The following is a 24,688-nucleotide window of genomic DNA, read 5'->3' on the forward strand; positions in this document are numbered from 1 at the left end:
ACGGTGGTTAATGGGAAGTGGTATAAAACGTAGCACGGGTTTTCAAAAGGAAGCTCATGCCAGGCTGAATCCAATGTCTTTCTTTAAAGAGATAACTGGGTTTTCAATGGGGAAAATGTGGTAGGTCTAATCTGTTTGGACATCTGTAAGGAACTTGTTAATAAAAGAGCACAGGAAATCACTAGCTGGAACTAGAAAAGAGGAGGTGCTACAAGAATTAGTAGCAGGTAACTCACCCAGGAGCTGAGCAGGATACACACAGCAAGGTTATTAGTCCCAGAGGAGTCTTAGCTTTCCTAGGCTGAGCTTGAGAACAACCTTCTCTGGCACTTGCAGGGCCAACATTGGCTCAGGCAGAACAACTGCAAACTGATGGCAAACTGGGTGGGACAGAGCAGCTCTAACAAGGCCACAGTGACCTCCAGGACTGCAGTAATAAAACAGAATTGAGAAGCAAAACCTCTAAATTCAGTCACACACTTCAGCATTAATGAACATTTGTGGTCTGACTCAAAAGCTCATCGGTCAGAAAGGAAAAACATGAGCCCGTCTCAGAGTAAACACAAGACACCAAACAAGAGGCAGCCATGAAAAAGAGAAATTCAGTGCTAAAATATACCAAGTCAGGGATTTCTGCTAGAAGTTACCCAAACCTTTTGCATAGTGTTACAGAATAAAGCAGTGAGGTGCCCATTAAGGATGCATGCACAGCTTATCGCTCACATTTTGGAAAGTTTGGATGCCAGCCATCCCTCAGACATGCACACTGCCATAAAAACACCGCCTGAGGGTCAGTGATCCCGTTAAATACATGAATAAATGAAAAATCACCACCCCAAAGTACCCTCAGCTTTTGTTCAGCTGAAAAGAGACAACAAATCCTCCCTGGTGACATACAACCCCCAGCCCAGCATTCACTAGCTGGGAAGTGCATCCCACCCGGCACAGACTGATGGCCAACAAAGCACTTCCTCCATGTTATCTTCTTGCCCTCCCATCTTTTATCTTAGACTAACCTTAAAAAATTAAAACCGCTGCCGGATTTCTGTGGTTGATGAAATCCAATTCTCACATCTCAGGTACTTGACAAACCTACATGCAGAACGAGGTTTTTTTCAGGGAACATTACAATTTATTGTCCTTTGAAGTAGACAAGGACAGTTTTAGGGAAGTTTTGTATAAGTTTTATGTCCTAAAATATCCAGTTTCTGATGCACCCCAACATGCAGTTCTCTCCACAGCTGCAGAACAGCTTTGGGTTTTCACACAGTTTCAGTCCATCCTCTGCCTCTTGTCTGCAAGCTCAGTCACATCACTGCAAATGCCAAGATGTGAAGTTTGCTTCACGTTCACAAAGAGGAGATCCAGTTACTCTGTCCCCGCCTCTGAGCTATGGCTACTGCTGGGGCACCAATGGGGGATACCAAGCATGTGACACAACATCTGTCCCCACCACAGCTGGACTCCCTTTAGTGACATTTTGCAGCATTTAAGGCTGTTCTCCGTAACAGGAGGAGCCCCTTGAAATCTGCTGTGAGTGTAGTTTAGAAAAAGGCACCCACTGGCAAAGGAAAGAACTTGAAACATTCTGCTGACATCACACATGGAAAGTTACTGTTTATTCATGGCTATTAATTAATGCCATGCTGGCATCAGTCAAACCCAACACCCATCTACTGTGGAAAAGCCCAACACAGCTTCCCTGGGCTACGCCAGTCAAGTCCAATATCAAACAGGAATGACACTGGTCTGGGCCATAGATTGTTGCATTTCCACCTGGGAGACCTCTCCATAAAGGCATCTTCTCCTTGCCTGGCAAGCTCCTATCCTGAGTTTTCCCCAGGCACAGCAGCTCTTCAGCTCTACAATCACAAGCAAGTGTGCATAAGGCACAATTTTCGCTATATTAGCAAAGTGGACGATACTTTAATAGCCATACAGACACTTTCATCCTGTTGAAGAAATAAAAACCAGGAAAGGCTGCACACACCAAGTGGTACTAAACTGCTATAAAATTCAAATCAGGCTGTATTACGTTGCACAAACTTCCCCCCAAACACACCCCAGGTAAGGTTATTAGATGGAAGTGACTTAAGTGTTGCAGAAGAAAAATAATATCAAAGCTCCTAAGAAAGCCAATGTATAATTTTCCCATCTCAAGGCCATAACGTGGCAGTTCTAGGAAGGTTTCCTATTTTGGAAACATCAGGCAGGCACATCCTGTCTCCATCCCAGCATGCTCTAATCAAAAGCATCCAAATCTCAGGTTCAGCAGCTATTTGCAGGAACAGCCAGCAGCATGCAAGCAACAAGAGAGATTACAGAAGAGAGAAGTCCCGCATCGAGCAGCCTTAGCTGGGTCTCCTACCCTCCCGAGACATGTGCCTTTGTGCTTTAATATCCCCACACACTGCTGCATAGACCAGGCAGGAACAATACAGACAAGATGTGAGCACTATGGTCAAACCAGGCTTTCCAGAGCATCACTCACTTAAGGATGCTAAAGATAACTCTGTTTAATTGTGCTTCCTGCAGCATGTCTTGCAGTTTCTAGGTATGCTGAAGAAAGCAAGGAAGAGGTTGGGAGCAGGGTGGGAAGGTGCTCAATAGCCTGGAAAGCACCTGCAAAGAGCAACGGCACTTAAAATTAGAAGCTGGCTTTCCAACAGGAGACAGAAGGTCCAGTCCTGATGTAATTTATGGTTTAACTGCTTCAAAGAGGCTCAGCTATGCACTGACTCATGGCTCTGCCCTCCCTGAAACCAGAGGTTCAGACATTGTGGAATGGAAATCAATGTTGATGAGCCAGAGCTCACTTTTCATTACAGAAATAATGAATAAACAGCTACTCCTCACAAAGGGCAATAGAAAACTTTACAAGACCATCCACAATTTGATTCTTAATAAGCATATAATATATGAATATCACAAGCATTTGATCTTTTATGAGAGGTGGAAGAATATTAATTTACTGCTGAAGCATATTTTGGTTCTTCACCTCCTGTGATGAGTATCTCAGTCGGAGAAAAATCAAATCAGCTCACATTACTACCTGTATATCATCAGGCCATGCTGAGGTACCATTCACAAGGTAATTGAATAAAGTTTTTAATCCCAGAGGACATTCAAACATAAGTAAACAGTTTTATCACTATTAAAAATATATCATTCTTAACTTAGCAGGCAGCAGACACAACGATAGCTTGTAAGGAGATTGCAGTATTAAACTGAATGAAATGGCAGAGCTGACAGTACCTCCTCAGTGGTTGTGAGAAAACAAAGATTACTTGCAAATGTTTAACTCACTGTCTCAGCAGGTCTCTGGGAAAGGTTGGCTATACATGGAGATGGACAGAAATTTATAGAAGACAATTAAGTTCTATTTGCAGAAAGTTAAATAAAAGATTTCAAAAAGACACAAAAAAAAACTAATGCAATTTATAAACCTATCTCTTATTATTTCTTATACTACCATCCTCTCCAAAAGCTAATGTGAGCATCATATCTGAAGAGTTAACTTAAATAACTGTGGAAAAAGGCAATCCATCAGCTTGGCAAGCAGTTTCTTTATTTCTGATCATCCGTATAAAGAGATACCTTGAAATATTTCCATTGAAAAACCACAACAGCTTCCATTAAAAGCCTTAAGGAGATTATGAGAGCACTTTGTTTTGACACAAGGGCAGCTTCCTCAGCTGCTCCCCAGTCCTCCAGATGCCTTCTCCAGAGTCCGGTGCACCTGGAACCTCACAGTCCTGAGCACACAGCCATAGGTCTCAATGAAACTCATGGGATCATTAATGAAACACCCGCAATTAAAACTCTACTTTTCTTCATACCTTGCCTGTTCACCAAGTGATTTGCTGCCTGCAGGCTCCTGTGCCCACCACGCAGGGGGAGGACGGGCTGCAGCACTGGCACAGGGAGAGGATACCTGTGCTGCTGAGCTGCAGGGTAACACAGCCCTGGCACCTTCTAGGGCTCAGCCACCCCAGACCCACTGCAACCATCACAACAGCAGCGCTGAAAATGCTGCACAAGGGTGTTACCCTCTCTAGTTCTTGGTTTAACCCCACTTTGACACAGCTATTGCTTCCCTTGTGCCTGTCCTCCTGCTAAGCTGATCAGCACTGGGGAAGCCAGGGCAGCTCAGGTGCTCATGATGAATGCTGCCTCTACTTACCACCTTTTGGGGCACATGTGTCCTTCTGAGGCTTTAAAGAAATCTATATCCTCTGGTCTATGAGCAAGACACAAGGCTTCTAGGAACCAGCATTATATTTTATTAGAATCGTGATATAGTCAGGAGAAAAAGCAAGATAAGAAAGAACATACTTGCCTTGAAGCCTTCCTCACTGCTGCTTTCACCTTAATACAGATACTGAAAACCTCCTTCTCTAGACATATGAACATTTAAAGTTTACAGGATTTGCTGAACACGACGAAAATAGCTCCACCTCAACACAACAGTTCTCACAGTATTACCATCCTGCAACGACATCCACCTGAAAGAGACATTGCTGTCAAAGAGCAGCATGCCTGCTAAACTGAATGGTATTGCAGAGACTGCAAAATTCCTTCAAGATGAAGACAAAATGCAGTAGTCCACAGTGCTGGGCTCACACAAGCCAAGATCCCCCCCTTTGGCCATCTCAGCTCCCTACTTCAGAGAACCAGCCTTCCCCTTGCTGCCTGATCTATACATCAAAACATACCCTGTCCCGCTGGCCTGCACCAGGCTCAGCCCTGCTTAACCTGCGTGGTGCCCACCATGTCCCCATGTGTTTGAGAAACTCCTGCAGTCAGAATTGCTCTCTGTTGAGAATGGTTAACAATCCGATTAGCTAGTTTTAAGGTGCAAGGCAAGAAGGTACTTAAGTCAGGAGAAAACGTCTTTAATTAACTCTAGTGGAAAATAAGTTTGTCAGATCAGGTATGGATATGTTTGATTTGGTTCGCTAGATTTCTTAATAAACACGTTGGCTGTAACGTGCTATACAGAGCTTAATTGCACAGCGATAACAAAATTCCATAAAGAACATAGTTAACAGTCGCTAAGCTGCAGTTGCTCCTGTTACTGCTCCTGGAGTTATTACAGACAGCAGTGGCCATCTGGTTCCCCTGGAGTCCGAGCAGAGCAGGATCTGCATCAACCCACGAGAGGCAGAAAAGTGGAGAGAAAATCATACACTTAAATAGTTGTGTAGCTGGGTTTTGTCAACTTCAATTTCTGTTAACACTGCTTCCCACAGAGAGCAGGCAGCTTCGGCTGGCATGGTCCATGCTTCTCCCACCCAGGAGCTGTTCTGTTCCCTCGCCAAGAGCTACACTCACTGTGACTGCCTTGCCCCAAGCATCAGAGCCATGCTGAGTCCTGAAAAAAGCCCATGGTACCACTCCTGAGTGCTGGGTCTCCATGGCACTATGAAATAGCTCAGCTGATAGCCCTACAGAGGTACCAGCAAATCATCCCTGGTGCTAAATCCGCAATCAAAGAGGCACAAACATGTTCTGAGTATACAGCAGGATCAGAGTTCAAAGCTGTGAAAGGGTTTAAATACTGAGAGTATTCACTAGTCAGGTGAATGTAAGATCTACTTAAGACTATGAGCATTTAATAATGCTGATAAAATTAGCAAAGGCTGGTAATTGCTTTGCAGAAAATACAAGGAATGAGCGGGGGAGGATTTAAACCGCTGTAATATTTAGAAGATGTTTGTCCTTAAAATGCTTCACAACTCTTTAAATTGGGAAGAGGGTTTTCAGGAAGGGTTTTATGGATTTGAGATGTGCATTTGGAAATCACTCCTGAAGTCCTGGAGATTAAGTTGGAAGAAGTTGTCATTGGGTGCCCTCAGGTCCAACTGATCCCCCAGGCTCAGACCAAGAGCAGTTAAAATGCCTCCTCAGTTTAGCATTACTCGCAGGGTGGCACAAGGTCTTGTCAGTGTTGGCAGAGAGGTCCTGCACAAGACAGGACAACAGAATTCTTCCTTGATCAGATGCGGATTTTGGCACTCAAGCAAACGCTTCAGACAAATGGGGCAGATCATGGTAGTACTTTATGGATGTTTTCACAACCCACCCCTGCCCTCCTGACATCCAAGGCTTTGGATGAAGCTATCGCACCCCAGGAGTATCTCCAAGATCTGTCTTATCAGATGAGAAGCTTCTTTGAAGTCTTAGGCAAGGATATTCCAAAGGCTTTGTATCTTCTACACGTTGATCCTATTTCAGTGGAAGGATATTTAACCTAATCTCTTTTAACTCTGGCTACAGAAAATAATTGGCCAGGACTGGCAGATAAGCAGTTAAAAGTCTCCAGTTCCTTTTTCAATTAAGGCTTTCTTGAAGATAACCTGTATTACATTTAGTGAACTTAAAATAGTTAATGCTTATTCAGTAAGTTTTGCTGAAATTAATTTGTTTTTCTAAACACTGCTGATAGGTTGAAATACAGGATCTCTTCAAATTAAAATCCACTGTTGGGAGATGCAATCTAGTATTTTCTTCAGATTAATGCCAACATTAGCAAAGATTTCTTGAGCAGCTTTATTATTCCAAAGAGCTCTTAAATGATGGGAAATAAGTTATATATGCAGGGGTCCAGGGTTCATCTTCCCTTGTGGGGCACCTAAAGGGGTCCCCTTGCTGCTCTCCCATCCCCACACAAAATAGGCATAGCTGTGGAGCACGCACATGTTCACATTCACCTCCCTGCTTCACAGTGGGTCAGGGCTCACTGCATAGCCACAAACTGGCCAAGTCAAGGTCCTTTTGCTAAATCTGCCTTTAATGTGTGCATCCCACATGATCACTGGTTGGGCTGCCCTTCACAGCTGGATGGATGGTGCTTGGCCAAAGCCTGTGCCCTGATTTATGCAGGCACTTGAAAGCATCCTGATGCTCAACTGCTGAGAAGCATCTTTGCACAGACCTCTTTGGGAGTCAGTAGCAGCACACAGCAAATGGCAATGGCAGTCTGTCAGCTACTGTGAAGCTTTGCCCTGGCATTATTTCCCTAAGTCAAAGCTGGACAAAGAGAAATGAGGGTGGGATGCCATCATCTGGATCAGATCTTAAAATGGAGCAATATTATCCTAGCCAGTGCCACTAAGTCTCAGCAAAAGGCAGAGAAGCACTAACAAGATGCAGATTAATGGTCACTTTGGCTCATCTGTTCTTACCTAAGGGAAGAAAGAGTCTCTAACAGCAGGAAAAGTAGTCCCAAGCAGGAGCAGCAGCTTTAGGAAGCCCTAAAAACCCCCACATCCCCAGGCCTCCTCAGCAATACTTCAACTGTGTCTTTGCCTGGGTGAAGAGGTGGGAATATACCCACTTCATCACCCCAAGGACAGAACCTTATTCAGTGCCAGTGACTTGCCATGCAGCGTTAAAGGCTTTGCAACGTGCCATGGAAATACAACACATGTAAAACACCACTGTTACAGGTTTCTGCTGTAAGACAGGGAGACAACAGAGCAGTGAGGCTGGATTAGGTCTTTGAGGCATTTAAGGGCTCCAGCAGTGATGCCCAATTAACACAAACAGCCAGTGCCAAGAGCACTCCCAAAGCAGTAGGTGTAGATTACTCTGCAGAATACAGGCATCATCTTACCAGCTCCATGTGGTGTGTTTTCCAGAGGCTGTGAGCATCTTACCAAGTAAAGTTGTTTTCTAAACCTACTGCTGTAGGCTATGGGTTTAGAAACAATACAACAGGAGGAAAAATGAGCGTAACCCAAAGAAAATAAACCTGCATTTGCTCTCAAGGAAACTGCCAGCTCATTCATCAGCCAAGAATTAAATGGCAATACCTGTTCAGCTTGGGTTTTGCTGTATTGCCCTATGAAATGAGGCACTTTGAGCCTGACTTGACTCACTCTGCATGCTGGGAGGGTGGGGGTGTTATTGGATTAGTGATATATAGTTGACAAAGGGCAAGTGTTTTGAGATCCACTGAGCACTCCTGCCACAGTTCAGGTCCCTGTACACATACAATGGCTTCTATCTGCACCAAGTCCATAGTGCACTGTGTGCTTCCCCAGACGCCAGCCTTGAGGCGGGACCTCTGTGCCCATCATTGCTGTCATATAATGGAGCTCAGAGCCCAATGTTTGGAGTAGCAGCAATACCAGTGTGGTATTCTCAGCTTGAACTTGCTTATCCTTGAAGGCACAAGTGAGAGCTGCAAGATGAGGCACTTTCCTGCTGTACAGAGCACACCAGCCCATTGAGGTGTGGGCAGTCAGAAAACAGACTTCATCAGGTATTTCATTTGACCCTAGCAGCCTACATTCAGCCAATCCTGCTATCTGCCAGTGAAAGTAAGGGGGACAGAAGACATCAGGGAAAGTAGGAAATCAAAGATGCTTCCTTCTGCACTTCAGAGTACAAGAGCTGAGGTAAGTCAGCAACCTTGAGAGCTCTCTAAGTGATAAGCAGAAAAATGAGTTACAAAGCATGCTTAAGCAAAGAAATTACTCATGGCTCTTGAACAAGCTCTTGTAGCTCAGAAGATGAGACACTTAAAGCCCAGTGGCACTGCTGAGCAGCTTTAAATCTCCTGCACTGCAATGTCTCTTCATGCTGAGGTTAATGGATCACAAGGATGGAATCTCGCATCTCTGGGTTAGCCAAGGTGCTTGACATCAACTTGGGCAGACGGGGCAGGTCTTTGGGGACAGCTATGCTGGCTGGCCTCTCAATTCTTTCCCATTTTGTACTGTACCAGTGCAGTGATCTGAGTGACAGTAGCTGGCAGCAGAGGAATAAGGGTACAGGAATGCCTTGTCCACATGGCCAGGATGAATACTTAATGCAAGAGCATCAGGTGAGCTATTAGGTGATAGGGTCAGGAAGGGTTAAAGGCAGACAGATTTGTCATTACAATAGGGTAACACAAATTAGGACAACAGGCTAGGGACAAGAGAGGGACAACCAGTCTAAGACCCAGCACAGCAGACAGCTCAAGCCAAAGTGCTCTGGTTTACAGCGACTGCTGGTCTTACCCAGAGTCCCCAGAAACACAGAGCAAAAGGGTGGAAGTGAACTGAGAAAATGAGTAAGGAAAGTAAATGTGCTAGAGATGCAGACCATGTAATTACCAGCAGACACCTAGCTGGCTTAGAGGTAGTTTAACTTAAGTTCATTAAGGGTCTAACACAGATGGCCAATGACCTCAAGCGGCAGCACTAGAGAGGAAATTAGCTCTTCAGGTTTGATACCAGTTTGTTTTGCATATCAGGATCTCAACAGAGCAGCTTGGGAGCAGCTGGGAAGGGGAAGTGAACAAGAAGGTTTTCCTATAAACTCATCTGGAGAGACCAGGGAAAACCAGGAGCACAGCCAAAGCACTTACAGCAGGAACCCACAGTCACAAACCTCTGTCTCAGCTTTGCAGCAGCTGGGAAATGTCTCTCCATGCAGCAGCTCCAGCTTATTATGCTGGCTTTGTACAGTGCTGCACTCTTCCTGAAGCACAGTCTTCCTCGTATCTCCTGCAAGCATGGTCCACAAGCACCAGGACAATGATATTCACATTGTACCTACTTTTGGGCCACCAAAACCATTTAAGAGCAAAGGGGACCACATTAAGGGCATCCCTTGCCTTGAAAAGCTAGGAAATGCCCTGCCTCCTGCCATGTCACGCTGCCTCGTGCCATCAGCTCCACACTGGGAAAGAAAACTGCTTTTTCATGTCCACAGCTCAAAGCATCCATTGACTTTGTGCTGGCCACCCCCTACCTGATGTGTTAGTGGGGACAGCGCAAGGCAGAAATAGAGAGTTTAGAGAGGCACTGAGATCCAGAAACACACTGGGCTTCTACTGTCATCCTCACACTATGCAACATTGCAAAAAGGTGGAGAAAAAGGCGCTTTCTTGTATCAAAGCCATTGGCTAAGACAAAGGGAGAACCGGAGCCGCCTCCTTGCAGGAGATGCTGAGCAAACAGCAAACTGTGCCAGGCAGCGAGAGCACTGAGGGCACCAGCTGCTTTGCAGAGCTGGACAAAGCCATGTATTGCCATCCCAGCCTTGGTGGCACCTCATGTCCCAGACCCCAATGGCAACACAGGTGCTGCCTCACAGCAGCACAGGGACACACATAGTGCTTGAGAACAAGCTGCCTCAGGCAAACAAGAGAACTTGAATTCCTGCCCAGCAAATCAGTTCTTTGAAAGGGAACTTTGGGATCAGCATTTATGAATTCCTGAGTGGGGGATTTGGGTTTTTTCCCCAAGAAACTTTGTCGGCTGCGACAATAACAAAAACGCTGCTTTGGCAAAGTTTCTGTTTGAGGATTCCGGTGACAGCACAAGTGTTGTGCTGATAACAATAATACACATTTGTTTCGTAGCCACTGCTATTTGCTGCAGACTATTTATGGGATGTACAAACCCCCTGTACACTCAGCACAGCTCAAGCTTTTCCCCTGGATAGGTCTTTTCCCAATCAGATGTTTTGTCTGGACAAAGTACAGATGTTACCTCCCGGAGATCCAGACTGGCACTTCTGCTGCATACATGGGCCAGCTCCCCTGTTCTCACCAGGGCTGCCCAGGGGCATTAGACAGTGCAGGTAGGAGTTGCACAAGAGATGTACTGATCCACATCCATCCAATCCTGTTAGCTGGGGGTTCAACAGTCCCTGCAGGCTAAAGTCAAGAAGGCAGAGGACCTTTCAAAGGGACATCGGCTAACAGGGCTACTGCTGATTCTAAGGCCCTAGGTTCACTCTAGTTCCTCACAAAGCCTCAGTCCACGCACAGCAGCACCAGCCAGAGCCCTCCAGCCCATCATTACTTTATCCAACATACAGCAAAGCCTTCAAATAGGTCTCACCTGGGAAACTGAGCTGAAGTTTAGCCAGAGCAACTACTGTTGTCCTGCTCTTGTGCACAAGGCACATAAAAGCCCACTTAACAGCTGTTTCCCTCCTATATTTTAAATCCAATCAACCTTAGTGTAAATAGATGCTCTCATATAAGCTGTTTCCAGGCAGCCCAGCTTATGACTGTTTTATCTGACTTGAAAGTCTTTGTTTAAGCACTCCTTGCAGTTGAGGCTGGGAGCATAAGGCAATCTCCCACTCCGGCTCTTGCCTCACTCAGTTTGCCCAATAGATCATGAGGCAATGCTGCCGATTACTTTATTGCTGCTAGATCTCACATTACCCCCTCTGAAAAAGTGTGTTGACAGACACAGATGACTGTAGGTCAGAGCAAACAGCTGGCAAATGGCTACTAGCACTCCTGCGGAGGAAGCAAGACTATCAAGCCTGGAGTATTTATCAGGCTGCAGGAGAGCTGACTCGCCTGCTAAACAGGGTGGGCTGTGTTTTTAACTCCATTCAGATGAGGAGGGAGTAGAAATCTCATACAGCTGCTCGCTGGAAAGGAACAGCTTTCCCGTCTAGCAATAGCGGCAGTGCCTGAATTACCACTGTCCTGACAGCCAGGATATATTGCCTTACTACTCTAACAACAAAAGTCACAGATTCGCAGCTCCAACCCCTACCATTAATCATCTAGGTCCAGAGACTTGACTTCAGTGCGTCTCCAGCAGAGCTCTTTGATATGCAAAAGACTGCTTAACCCTATGTGATGGCTCCAACACAGAGGTGTCAAGAGCACCAACTAGGACCACGTTTCCATTTGGACACAGGACCACAATACAAGTGGGGGGCACTGTGATGGGCCTGGACAACATCTTTGATACTTGCCTTCCTTAAGGACACACACATGCTGGAGATGTACAGATCTCCAACTCGAGTGGGAATTGCAGCCTACATACACAACACCAGGATTCCCTGCTGAGCTGCTCAGGTCCAGGTTTGCCAGGTAACAGCATCCCAGGTACTTGCAGACAGAGCATTGCTTAAGAGTTGTGATGTATCTGCCATCATTACTGAACACAGCTGGTTTCCTTCATTTCTCAGTTAAGCTCATCAATCCATAGAGAGGCTATTACTGTTATTGATGTGCCTTAGACCCCAGGAGTCCTCAGACTTCCCACCCCAAGAGCTTAAAAGTCATGAATTAAGCCCTAAGAGTCATTATTAAAAGAGCTCCAACCACTGCATTATTTTCATCTACCGTCTGTTTAAATGCTTTAGGCTATACTTAGCTCAAGGTTTCTATCTACAAGAGATAGAAATATACTTGCTTTTCATTAAAAAAAAAATCCAATTGTCCTGGAGTTCAGCAAAGATTTGAAGTTTTCATTATTGTGATATTTGCAGCAGAGGCAAAACTCTCCAGTGCTTCCAACCTGCCCTTGAGAACATATTGCTCAAGGTGGGAAATCATTTGCTCACACACCCTTATGGAAGACAAAGTTAAGACTATGCTACTGTTTACATCAAGACAGTGATTTTAGTGATTTTCATAGGTGTTTGCCTGCACTCCTAGTGGTATAAACCAAAACATGAGATCAAGAGGAAGTTTCCCTTAACTTTTCCACTTGGACTCATTTTCAAGCCATGAGAAACAAATTGGAAAGGAAACCACACCTTCAGTTTCCTAACATGTTCTGTGGGACTCACCCCACTCTTCACAGAGAACAACCTTCATTCACCTGCTTTCACCAAGAGCAACAAATGTGGGGAAGAGAATATTTGTCCTCAACAATCCTCTTTACTGAACTCCCATTTCCCCCAAGTCCCAAAGAGGAACAAAGCTCAGCTCCAGCCGATTAAAAGATGCTCCTTTCAGCAGTTACAGTGTCTGAAGTCCACCGACCTCAGTCAGAAACAGCCCATTTAGATTTTAATTACTACTTCGAATTCACATAGTAGAAAGTTTGTGGTTACAAACTAGGATTCAGTGCTCCTTGAAGTCAGCAAAAAAAATGGCACTGAGATCAGACAATCAGACTTGGCCTTGTAAGGGGGAAAAAACCTTTAAGAATAGCCCAAATTTCTATATTCAGTAGGAATTCAAGAAAAAGCCAGTATGTTTTTCAAGCTGAACAGCACTTCAGTTTATTTTTTGCTTTATAAAATAATCCTATTGGAAACATCTCTGTGCATACATTCAGTAGCTATTTCAACAGAAAAGGAAACCCTACCCAATACTGCAGATAGGTTTAGCAAATATTGAAAGGACTGTTCTACAAATACCGCAGCCCTGGAATCACAAACAGCAGCTAGAAGGTGAATGCATCATCCCCATACATAAAGCATCCCATTTTCCTTCCACAATACCCTTCCTCTGCAAGACTCCCCTCTATATGGGTATCAGTTTAGTCAACAGCAATCTAAAGCAGATTTATAGCAAGACATCCACAAAAGAAAACTGTGAGGAACTTGTACATTCACACTGCTGATAAGGTAATTGCTCCAGGAAGGAACGAGACCATTCACTGAAGTCAGTGGAAAAGGTCTTTATTTACAAATGGGAGCCCATAAAAATAGCTGTGCCTTGGTACTGTGCTCTGAGCAGCTTCATTTTGCATGGATTGACTCTTTGGGGGATGTGAACAGACTCGAACATCCGTGGGTCCTCACATTATTGACAAGCACCATGCACTTTGCACAGGCCCCACTGCCTTTTTGAATGGCTAGGTACCAATACAGAAAAATGAAAGCAAGAAATTGCTCTTGAGACCCTGAATAAGCCCCAAGTAATTTGTGATATAAAACATACCCATCCTGGCTGAATCAATTAGTATTTCCTGCTGCCAATACTAAGGTCTCCTTTCTGGAGAGCACCAAAAGCACTAAAGAGCAGTATCACTCACAAGGGCACTAAATTCTTCTAATAAGTAATTTTTAAACCATGTACCACACTCAGCCATTCATGTCTTCAGTGCTTATCTGCTGCTTTACTGAGGCCCTTTGTTAAGGCATGTGATTGACTGGAAGCTCTCTAGGGTGAGCCAATTTTCATAGAATATAGCTTTAACAAATTCTATGTAGCCAACTGGAAAATTAAGAACTGTTGCTTTTTCTCTGGGATTTATTAAGGTTGAAGTGGTCTTTATAAGTGTCTTCTCAACATGCCTGTGCTATCTAATCAATTGAAGAGAAATTAAGGGTTTGATCAGATTTTCTTTCACAGGAACTGACCTGATGATTAGAGATGATGCCCTGTGTGTTACTTCATCTACTGCAAGAAGAAAAAAAACTGTAGCTTGCTACAAGTGGCCAATTTGGGGTGCTTGAGGCAACCTCACCTAGTAAGCATCATTTGGTACTACTAAGAATGACTGTACAATGTATTTGCTTTGCATTTGATTTTGCAGAACTGTCACAGTTATTAAACAGCTTCAAACTGTGACAGATGAAATGCAGCGGGCCAGACTGGACCATGCAAACCCAAGCAGCTCCACACAGCTCACTAGGTCATGACAATGCCTCCTCTAAGCCTTCCTGACAAGAGACGGAAGAACCTTCCGATTTTACATCTCAAAAAGAGACAACAGCACAATCTCCAAGCAGTGAAGGGCAGTGAACAGTGGTTAAACCCAGATCCACCTTCATGTATTCAAATTCCCATGTCAGGTAAACAGCCATTTCCTAAATCAGGCAAAGAAAAAGACCACGAAGCCCACACCAACCTTCCCACCGAACACCTTCAAGGTCTGTAGAAATACCAATACAGAGAGAGCATCACCGTGGAGGCATCTCCCCAGCATCTATGCAGTAAACATTCAACATCTTGCCATTCAGAGCAGCCAGACGCTAACCTTAACACAGCTGCTTTGACTTGCTACCAAGGCATCAGATTTGCTGGACAATATCAACATGTTCAGACTGATATCCTTCACCCTCTCAGTTGCAAGAGATGCTTCTCAGACACACTGTACATGCAAGTCTGCCATGTGCCTGCAGAGATCCTGAAACCACCATGTATTCATTTCAAGGAAATTACTGGAACAGGGACAGGAATAAAATATAACCCACAGGAAAAAATAGTTTCTATTTGAGTGTAACAGATAGCCCCTGGGAAGATGACAACCTCTGTGTATTTGTTGATAGAATAAGCCAATGATACGGCTGGGCCACAAGAGAGGCTAATGAGTTTCTGTGATTATTACAGAAGGTGTGCTCAGGAGAAGCTGGAGATTAGTGTCATTGCTCAGGTAGCAGTAGGGGATCTGAAAACCAGGATGAGCCCAGGCATCCCAATTCAGTAAAACTCTAATTCAGACTGGAACAGGTACAAAAAGCTGTGTTGTTTAGTTAATCGCACAAAAAGAGGCTAAAAATAGCTCATTTTGGTTGGAAAAATGAAAAACCAGGCATACAATTACAGTCTTAACAGATCAAGGGGATTACTAGCATCAGACCCTGCCTATTTTTACACTGAGAGCTGGAGTGACCCCTGCCTCCACCAACAATGTGCAAGACAAAAACCAGCATTAGCACAAGAGGAATTCTGATTTAATTTCCAGCACAAACTCAGTTGTTAGTTGTGTAAGTGTTAGATGAGGGTAAGTCTGGAAAAGTTTTCCTACAGGAGAGCAGGGAGAAGTAGGCATCCCTCATTCAAGGCCATCTTGTCTTGTAGAGAGGATGACACAGTGGCACTGCCAGTAGCAGCCTGGCGTGGACTTTGTTTGCTCTTGCTTCAACATCTTATTTTTTCACTGATGACCATCTTTCCCCTGGGATGCTGCCCAAGCACATCCCAGCAGCAGTACCTGCCTGCAAGTTCCCTGAGCAGGACTGGGATTCTTCTTTGAATCAAGACAGGCAAACTTCCAGCTACCTCCCTTTTTCCCCTGACCCTAACACAGCTATTTGTGTGGATACCAAAAGCCCCAGTGACATCTGCAAAGCTATTGATATTTTTCAGTCACCTTCTCACTATTTCCATGAAGCAATTGCAAGTTTTTAAGGAAAAGGGGAGAAGCAGCTTTAACATATTGAAAAATTAAAAATGTAGAGGGGCAGGATAAAACTGATAGAATCTTAACATTAAATTATACAACTGCAGGAATGCTAATGCAATTTTATCATTCATATTTAGTCTAATAAAATCCTCAGGCCTTTATCTCCACTCCAGCACCCTCCTGCATCACAAAAGGGTTTGGCCAAGGAGCAGAAATCAGGTGCATTGTAAGGCGTTTAAGCCAGGGAAGTTGCCATCTTCAGGATCTACCCAGCCTGTTCAGTCCAGTCCCAGATTGCCTATGAAAGGGCAGGGCTGGTGTCCTGGGTTCAGCAGTAGCAGTCATTTTTTCTCCTTCTTAGTAGCTGGTGCAGTGCTGTGTTTTGACTTTCAGCCTGGGAACAGTGCTGATAACACCGATGTTTTTAGTTACTGCTCAGTAATGTTTAGACTGGCCATAGGACTCTGTGAGCCTCATGCTCTGCCAGGGAGGAGGGGAGGCCGGGAGGAAGCAGAGACAGGACACCTGACCCAAAGAGGTATTCCATAGCACAGCATGTCATGCCCAGGGGGGTAACTGGGAGTTACCCAGAAGGGAACTCTCTTCTCAGTAGGGCACGTTTCGGCGGGTGGTATCATGCTCTCTTCCCTTGTTATTTCCTTTATCATTATCATTACTGGTGGCAGCAGCAGTGGTTTGTGTTATACCTTAGTTACTGGACTGTTCTTATCTCAACCCATGGGAGTTAGATTCTTTCGATTCTCCTCCCCATCCCTCCAGGAGTGGGGGTGGGGAGTAGAAACTGCGTGGGTGACTGGGTTTAAACCACAACAGCTGGGTACCAAAAAATGCCAGCAGCACATCTGACCCCAGGAGATAGAACAGCTCATGCTGGAGTTCTCGTAACCTCCAAGACCTGCTGTATTTTAATCCCCAGATCTGTAGGGATATGACAGATACTTTGTGCATCTTCCAGACCACAGGTTTATTGTACAGTTACCTGAGCTCTGTGCTGTTCGCCTCATGTCCGTGTACTCCTTTGAAACCCTGTTCAGGGTTTTCACAAGATAGGAATTCAATGTGCTCTCAAGGATCTGTGTGCCTGAGACCTGGGTAGGTTTTAATTTCATACATTAAGTTGCTCACTAAAACCTTTTTACTTTATATCTATTTCCCAGCAGGATTCACAGGACCTTGCACTTGAAGGACTACTGATCCCTTCCAGTCACTCACCCCACTCAAGCCCCAAGCCCAGCCTGTGCACCGTTCACCCCAAACTGAGCAGAGCATGATTTCCACAATGCACTTTAAGGAAATTTCAACTATAAAAAGCCAACAAGAAAACAAAGAGCTGACTGAACTGCGGCAGAACTGACACGTTGCATGGTTTTGAGGAATTATTTAATTTCCCTTATTGATACAAGCTACACATTCACAATCAGCTCAGTGCCTCACCAGCCTTGTGCCAGACTGAATCATTTCATCTGGAAGATGACAAACCACAAAAGTTCAAGGTTGCCACAATAGCGATCAGGCTTCAGTATGGAAATACTATAGACAAGCAAAACTTGCCAGCCACAGAACTCTGCATCATGGGCAGAGCAAGGCACATGCTGATGCTTGTTAGAGCAGAAGAGCTCCGCAGTGGCCTTAGCCCAGAATGACACAGGAACACGAGGATTTAGCACCCATGGGATGAAGGGGACCCACCAGGTTCCAAAGGGCACCTTAGAGAGACCAGTACTTTCTTTGCTGCGAAGATGCCCTACAGGCAGTTCTTGCCTTTAAAGTTTTAATCTATCCCAGGATGAAAAGGACCATCAGAGCATCTCTCCCAGACTGAGAAAGGCAATGTGACTGCACTGTCTTACTGCTCTACAGGGACATCTTGGACAGCAACCATAGAGCTGCACTAAGTATGCACATATGGTCAGGGACCACTTTCAAAACACAGCTTTATTTTTGTTCCCATGCCAGACATGTGGCATTTTACCTTTGTTTTAAATGCCATTAACTTCTATTTCCAGATTGTTCCTATCTAAAAATTGTTCTTTTTTATTTCCCTTTAATATTTTAAACTCCAATGGAACTAGATTTTTCCAAAGGAAAAGTTTGTAGCCAACCAAATACTTCCATGTCATAAGATGAATAATTACAGCTAAAGCAGCTATGCTTTCAGGATTAGTCTTACCTAAATATTTCATTTCTTCTTGAATCATCAACCTCTTTTTACATAAATACTGATAGAGTTTATAGATCATTCCTGAAAGCAAAATTTGATTAGAAAACCACTGGGGAAGAGGAACTTCAGTGTCATCTAAAGGACAGATTGTGCTATCATCAAAGAACTTATGGCAAGATGATAGATAGGTTGCTTATTTTTGATAGTGTTTTTATTTTGAACAAGAGGACTACCATAAGTCTTTTACTACTTTTGCCATTGCTGGATTATTATAATGAAGCATTTACATCAGTATAAAACCATTAGGCATTGTCTGACTCTCTGGAACTCACTGTTCTGCAAGGATTCGGCACCACATGCACCTCCTGTACTGCGGAATTCATTGAGAACTGTCAATACACTCTTCCTCCAGTAAATTAGAAAGTATAAGAAACCCTGTGGCAGGCAAGATGCAAGACTGATGAGCTGCAATCAGCATAAATTACCACCTGAAAAGGAGATATATCCAATACACAAGGAAAGGGAAAATATCTATTATGACTATCGGAAAAAATCCAGGTGCAACACAAACTTGAAGTCACAAGACTGTTATTTACAGCAACTGGAGCTTTGCAATAACACAAGACTCTGCTCATGTCTAGACACCATCAAGATGGGTGTACACCATCACAGCTAGGCAAGCCCAGCTCCCTTGTGCACCAAGATAGCTTTAATCTGCATTTACAGACTCTTTCTGGCAGAATCACACACCCACAATAGACAGATGTATCAAAGTCCTGAGCAGCACCTATGCTGACTGCTAAAGGCCTGGCTCTAGCACCATGAGACAGCAGAGGACCTGTGTTCTCTGTGTGCTGGCCCCCTGCTCTGAAGACCACCTTGTCAGATCCTGCAATGACCTGGGGTAGCATTAGAACTTTGTCTCACCTTAATAATCCAGCTAATATGGAAAAGCCTCTCCCACATGCTTCTGGGTTTGCCTGGTCCCCAGGTCCTGTCCATGCTTCTTGCACCAAAGCCAGATGCTCAGCACTCAACTCGGAGGTTGTTGGAGGGCAAATGGAGATTAAAAGGGTTAAATCTTCCAGAGGAGCAGTTCTTGCAGGAGGTTTTCTGCATCTTGTGCAGGTCCAGCAAGGTCTGTTTTTCTCCTATGAACTGTTGTGCAGCAAAGACTGAGACCCAAACTGGACTGAAAATGCTCTAATAACCCGTGAAGATGAGAAAAGGAGATTGGTGACAGGGATAAGAGCAGCCCAGTGTCACCAGGCATCCTAGTGGGTGACACAAATCATCCAAGTTATGGATTTCATTTAGATCTCCCTGTTCTTACTACATGTGCACAATTCAGGTAGCAATTTCCTCCAACAGCTCTTGTTAACTGGGTGATAAGTACCACTGATTACCAGCAGGCCTAACAACATCTCCTTTCCCTACTTCCCCAATGGAAGATGCATTGATAAAGCTCCCTCTTGCAGGAGGAGAGATCATATCTGCAAAGTGTTAATAGTCTAATGCCACTTTCAAAATAGCTTGTGCCAGCTAAGTTTATCCTACCTCTCAGCACCTTAAAAACAGCAGCTCCAAACATCTTTCCCCTACCAATTTATCAAGATTTATATCAGATTTGGGTTCTCTATTCCAGCTTGACTTGCCCAATTATTCAGCATTCTGTAATCAAACCCCGGGAGGCCCATGACTCCTGCACATGACATCATCTGCTTTCAAGATGCTCTTGTGCTCTGAAATGAAGACGTAACTGTGTCAGGCAATAAGCAGGACGAGAATATTTCATGAATACAAAAGAAACAGTTAAAAGTCAGCAATTTATTTGGCAACATGGATGTGCTTTTGTTTGGTGGGAAAATGTCATCCCTGGCTTTTTTAATCTCAGGATGCCCTGATGTATGGTGGCACTTTGTGCTTTTTCACTGCTGTACGTTTCCATCCATTTTGTTCCCTCAAGTGGGGCAGGCTTTCCAATGGATTACCACCATTTAGTAATTACAAATATAAATGTCACTGCTGTCAAATAACATAACGCACCTCACGCATCAGGACACAAGCTGTTTAAAATCAAGCTATTATAGTAAAGCCACTGCTGTGTGAATACTCCTTGATTAAATGCATAGACATTAATCATTTTTAATAAAACCTGAATTTTGTCAAGGCAGCAATGAACTTTCCAGAAGACAGAGGAGTGGAATGATGTTTCCAGAAGGCACTGTTCCTCCAGGCATCACTTCAGCACTGGAATACAGCTCAAGTACATAATGCACAGCAGCAAGAAGCATTACTTCAAAGTGACTCCATACAGCAATATCACAGCAGCCTCAACATATGGGAGCCTCTCACCTGGGCTCAAGCAGAGCCACTGCAATCAGAAGTGTTGTCTGCATAAGCACAGCCCTGGCAAACCGAGGCCAGGGCCATGGTAATTGGTTTTACTGCCCTGTCAATCCCACCCCCAGGAAGATGTTTCCCTGCCAGCCCGCTCAATGCCAAGACAGTTCCTATTTTCCACGCTGTCAGTCTCAAACCCTACCAGTTTTCAGGCTGTAGAAGATAGATTATCTCAGCAGCATCATGGCAGAGGCACTGCTGAGGATGGCCAGTTACTCAAAAAGAAAAGGGTAAATTTTTCCCCCTATGCTTTTCTATCTGTGTCAGACCCATCTGCCATCCACTGCTGTGCTCATCTTTGTCATGCCTGGGAACGGCAACTCCAAAGGGTCTGCAGCACGCATTAATTAAGCGGAAACATGGCTTGATGGAAGGATTCAGTTTCTTTATCTTTCCAGAGAAGGAATATTGTGGGAAAACAAGCTATGATTATTTCCCCTATATATTAAAAGAGTTATTTTGCATCAGGATCAAATTGCAGTCACAGAGTGGAGCAGCCGCTTGGCATGATGATAGATTGCTGTATCAGTCATACCTGTGAACCTTATTTACAGAAGCATCACAAAAATATTTGAGCTGACGGCAGTTCCATTTTGAGAGCAAATACAGGAAAAATGTTTTCTATTCCACAGAACTTACAACTTCTTAAAAAAGCCCCATGTGCAAACCATGTTTCCCTTCAGTCCTTTAGCTCCTGCTGACTTATTCAATAAAGAGTCTTAAAGGCATTCCCCACTTCAAGCCCATGAAGAGCTCAGAACCCCCACGTGAACTGGGCACAGCCATAGTGACACCCAGCCCCACACTGCTCCCTCTATCACCCCAGTACAGCTGCACATGCAGCTGCACAACAAGAGCAAACGAGGAACTGTTCTGGGCTAAAAATAAAGGCAACTCTTTGCAAATAGTCTCTTAAATTTAGCTTCAGAAGATGCAGCAAAACTCCATTTGAATGAAGCTGGTCTGTTAGGAGCAAGATGCACCCTGGCAGGCTCAGCTCCTCCCAGGAGACATGGGGTTTCTCTATAGTGCCCTTGTGCACATCAGCATCACACACTGCAGAGCCAAGTGTCCCCAGGGACACCATAGTCCTCCCCTGGGCCACCCCATCACACACATAGCCACCAGGCAGACACAAAGCATTGCAAGACCTCATCTGACCTGCTCCGAGATTACCTGGTGGCTTTAACACAGTCTTAGCCAACAGCAGAAGCCCCTAGATGGTGGGGTTTGCTTTTTCATATAAGCTTTCCTGATCAGCTGAAACACGCAATTATACATTCCTCAGAAGTTATCTCTCCACAGCCGAAAAGCATCAGACAGGCAAAACACAAAGAAGGAAGAAGCTGTTACAAATATTACAGCCAGAGTACACAGCCCTTCCACTTCCAGCTGCCCTGCCCCAAATCAAGCACATGAACTAGAACTGCAGCTCAGCCCCCTCTTCCCAGCATAAACGTATCAGAAAGAAAGCACACCAGGACACACACCACATTGCCACCTAGCAATAGAGCCAGTGCTGCACTTTATACTTGTAAATCCCTTCTGGGTGGTCATTACAAACTCAGGTCAATATCTGACCTCCCTGGCATCACATAGAGCAGCTCTACTGAAAGCTGCTTCAACTGCAGGAGTTCAAGCACAGCCCCTTCTCCCCAGGTATATTCCCTGAGAGACCAGAAGACCTCTTCATATTTAAGCAGGCTTTGCCCAGGTGCAAGCCCTCTCCTCCTCCTCAGCACTCCACAACTAGAGACTGAACCTCAAAGGGAAGCAAGCTATTTCAAGCAGAAGGAAAACCAAAGCAGTCAGCACCCTGACTTACCACCCCTGGTCCCAAGCCGCTCCTCTTCCCACAGCTACCTCCTCCTCTGGAAAGGCTCTTCACTCTGCCAGCCTCCAAAGTGAGCTCCTCACGCACCACAATCCACCTGAGCTGGGGAGGAACCTTTTATAAACTCATGGTGCTTAATGATTATCAGGTGGTCTAGATTCAAGGCACAAAAACAAAGCCTATCTGCTCCACCTGAGAGCTCTTCCCCCAGCCCCCTGGATTACCCAGGGAGGAAATGTGTGACTTGATGACAAATCAGTTGTGGTCCTTCATGGACAACACGTATGGAGAGGCCAGCCCAGAGAAAAGCACTGATAGAGCATCCAAGTTGAAATACTTTTGGTGTTTTCTGGGGTTTTTACTTTCTTTCTGAGCAAAGAATCAAACTTTTCTATATGGTAGAAATATAAAAATGTGAGGGGTAGATTCAGCAGCAAAGCACAAAAATTAATACATGTGATGAATACAAGCATCTGCATCTCGCTCTGCACTTCAGTACCAGTGTGGACATGTCTGTCCATACCACCAATGACACTCAGTACTGCTGCTCTATCTGTAGAGCCAGGTCAGTGATGGAAGAACAACATGGAGTCTACTCTGCCTCATAAATCACTGAAGAAATTACCTGGTGAGGAAATACCTCACTGGAAGAGGCACAAAGGGCAGAGCCTGGCATTGCCACCCGGCTGTGGTGGCCAGCAGGGCTGGTTGGCAGCCTTGACCTGTCAGAATGAGGTCTCAGACCATGATGTGCTGTCTTGCCCTTCACTGTTCAGCCCATTTTTAATGTGCAGATGTTACATTCGTTTCAGAAGAGAGAACAGGTCCTCAGCAGCCTTCTGCACCACAGACCTGTCAGTGCTTGATGCTGGGGTGCTATGAGGCATCCCCTATTCTTACCCATGAATGATAAATGAAAGCCAGACTGACAGCCATGCTTTACAAGCAAAGGGAACCTTCTTGTGTGCCATTGCAGAAATCATGCTCTGCAAACACATGGGTTTATTCTGCATGTGCAAACGTGAGCTCACAGAGATCACACAGGCATTACTTGCAAGAGCCCTGAAGCCCCTGTGTGTGGCCAGCCTGGGGCAGGCACAGGGGCTGAGATGTGCCACAGCATCCAGAGGCGGCTCTAACTTACACCGGGGTGGATGTGCACCCAGGTTTTCCTCCCCATAGCAATCCAGAGAGCACAACATCCTCTTCATCTCCATAACCTTTGTACAAAGCAGGAGTGAGTACTGCAGGGGGGCTGGGAGAGGTACGAGGAGGTGAAAAGGTCCTTTTGCCAAAGTGATGGCCATGCAGTAGTAATGCAGCCACAGAACTGAGCTCCGATCTCCCCAGGCATCATCCTCCTGATCTGAATCTGAAAATCTTTTGAAAAGCCTGTCATACACCTCAATTACCTTAACCACTAAGACATCACATTCCAGCATTGATTTGAACACACACCAATTATTTAAGTCAATTGCCTATTAAAATTCATTTTTGGTGAAAGGTCAAACCTGCAGATTGAAACCAGAGGCAGTGCTTTATGGCTATCAGGATTGTGATCTTCACACAGGTTCATTATCATGTTTCTACAGAAGTAATTTCTCTTGTCAAACCGCTCTGTGTGCAAGTGTCGCTGTTACAAGCTCTATTAATTAAGAGGGCTTTTTACTGTTATTAACAGAAAGTTTTAAATACTTCAGTCTCAAATAAAGATAGGTAAAAGGCATTGGGGCTTATAGCCAATGTCTTGCTGCTCCTGATATTCAGAGAGAAAAGGAATTAAGTTTGCAGCTGGATGTTCATTTTATTCAGTTACAGAAGATCTGAGGAGCTTTAAGACTCCCTATGGACAATAACAGTGCTAAGTGGTACCCTCTTCCAAAGATGCTATCAACATCCTGGTTGCACAGGCAGGACTGCATCACTTGTAAAGTGTGGTGGCTTCTGTTGATCCACCTGAAGCCCACCAAGAGGAAAAGGCCACAGCAATGGCCTCTCCGTGCCACCTTGAAGCTTCTGTCAACTCCTGATGAAAGGCAGCAGAAGAACAGCAAAGCAGCCTCAAAGCATTTACGTTGCCCTCTCCCTTAACAGCCAGAGCTGGGAAATCCCACCCTGGCTTCATTTACCTAAATTGCCATCTGATTGTAAGGTCCTAGGAAAATAAAGGCTGGTTACTCATGGGTTGCTCCATCACTGCTTGCATGTGTCTTCCCCCAGCGCACCTGCTTCCCTTTGCATCCTTCTTTTATGTAAAGGGATACAAGAGGCTTATGCAGTGAGGGGGCATTGACACAGAGGGGCAAACACAGCATTTCCTTCCAGAGTCTCAGAAGTGTTTTATTGCTTTCGATATTGACCCTGTAACTCTCCCCAGAGAAAAATTAATTTTCTTCTGAGCTAAACATCATTTGAAAGGAAGCCAGCAGT

The 24,688-nt window shown here is 44.8% G+C and overlaps 1 long non-coding RNA gene across 1 annotated transcript; it reads right to left on the reverse strand.

The window, feature by feature from the left end:
• Positions 1-16,856: 16,856 nt before the first annotated feature.
• Positions 16,857-22,340, reverse strand: LOC134169613 (uncharacterized). Its single transcript, XR_009966950.1, has 3 exons — positions 22,246-22,340; positions 20,960-21,065; positions 16,857-19,763 (listed from the first exon to the last, which is right to left on the reverse strand). It is a non-coding gene; the product is annotated as an uncharacterized LOC134169613 (long non-coding RNA).
• Between the last annotated feature and the right edge of the window lie 2,348 nt (positions 22,341-24,688).

Source organism: Pezoporus occidentalis, unplaced genomic scaffold (genome assembly GCF_034315485.1).
Source record: "Pezoporus occidentalis ecotype Australia unplaced genomic scaffold, CSIRO_AGI_Poc_V1 ctg11, whole genome shotgun sequence".
Lineage (NCBI taxonomy): Eukaryota > Metazoa > Chordata > Aves > Psittaciformes > Psittacidae > Pezoporus > Pezoporus occidentalis.